Source organism: Belonocnema kinseyi, chromosome 1, assembly GCF_010883055.1.
Source record: "Belonocnema kinseyi isolate 2016_QV_RU_SX_M_011 chromosome 1, B_treatae_v1, whole genome shotgun sequence".
Taxonomy (NCBI): domain Eukaryota; kingdom Metazoa; phylum Arthropoda; class Insecta; order Hymenoptera; family Cynipidae; genus Belonocnema; species Belonocnema kinseyi.
The window spans coordinates 41286542-41287187 of NC_046657.1; positions in this window are offsets into that span (position 1 = coordinate 41286542).

Sequence of the window (646 nt, forward strand, 5' to 3'; positions counted from 1 at the left end):
CGATTACACTGTTTTATAAGAGGAAAATCAAAGCACATTAAAAGCCTACACATTTACATATTTTTAATGAAGTTTGTTGACAATTCCATTCACATTGTTTGTAACGATAGCGTTCAAAAATAATGGGCCACACTTATCCCATAGGTTCATAAAATGGTTAACGTTCATAAAATCAACAAGAAAGTTATTATTCCGTTTGTCCCACAAATTTTCAATCGGATTAAGGTGTGGAGATTGAGCTGGATGATCCAGAAGCTTCACTTTTCGCCCTTTCAAAAATTCCTGAACCGGCTTCGACTTATGTGTCGGATCGTTATCTTGCTGAAAAATCTAAGTTTTGGGAATTTTTCTTCTAAAATATGGTAACTTTTTTTCTGCCATAATATCTCGATACATAACTTTGTCCATGATGCCTTCAATCGTGTGCAGTGAACCTACTCCTTGCGAAGACATAGCGCCCTAAACCATGACTGATCCACCTCCGTGTTTGACTGTTGGAATTTGATACCGAGAATCGTATCTGGTATTTTTCTGGCGTCGAACATACTTCTTACCATCACTTCCAAATAGATTGAACTTCGATTCGTCAGAAAAAAGTACTTTAGCCCACTGCTCCGGAGTCCAGTGTTGGTATTTCTTCGCAAAA